Raw genomic sequence first — 438 nt, forward strand, 5'->3', positions numbered from 1 at the left:
GAAACTATGCTCTAACTAACCTGGGAGGCTCAAGCTGGGAAGTTCTTCTAATGTCCATGGATCTCCTCCTTGCTCCAACTTGAAGATCACTGCAGGTTTGGCAATGGACTGTCCTGTTAATAAAAAGCAGAGTGAAATTTCGCCAAACTATTCATGTAAGCTACTTGAAGAGTAACAACAGCTCAGCTTTATCAGCTGTGCAATAAAGGGGCTGATTTGGGCATTTTGTTAAAGAGGAGTGCTACTCACATTAACCACAGAGTGAAATGTCACTCCTAAACAGCATTGAACATTATGAAACTCTTGTACATTTACTATGAAAGGAGACAGTAATTACTCCAGAGAGCTTCATGGGAGTTCCACTAACCCAAAAACATCAGATTGCTGTAGGTCTCCAGCATCACATCCTTGTATAGAATCTTCTGAGCATCTTCCAGG

At 41.6% G+C, this 438-nt stretch overlaps 1 long non-coding RNA gene across 1 annotated transcript in view; it reads right to left on the minus strand.

Annotated features, from left to right (window-relative positions):
• The window catches only part of LOC106734962 (uncharacterized), a 2246-nt gene extending 1848 nt beyond the window's left edge, over window positions 1-398 (minus strand). Inside the window, exons 1-2 of the long non-coding RNA XR_001370432.2 lie at window positions 368-398; window positions 21-113 (exon numbers count right to left, since the gene is read on the minus strand). This is a non-coding gene — a long non-coding RNA (uncharacterized LOC106734962). The remainder of the gene's footprint in view (window positions 1-20; window positions 114-367) is intronic.
• Between the last annotated feature and the right edge of the window lie 40 nt (window positions 399-438).

The sequence above is a fragment of the Tupaia chinensis genome, unplaced genomic scaffold (assembly GCF_000334495.1).
Source record: "Tupaia chinensis unplaced genomic scaffold, TupChi_1.0 Scaffold000268_1, whole genome shotgun sequence".
Taxonomy (NCBI): domain Eukaryota; kingdom Metazoa; phylum Chordata; class Mammalia; order Scandentia; family Tupaiidae; genus Tupaia; species Tupaia belangeri.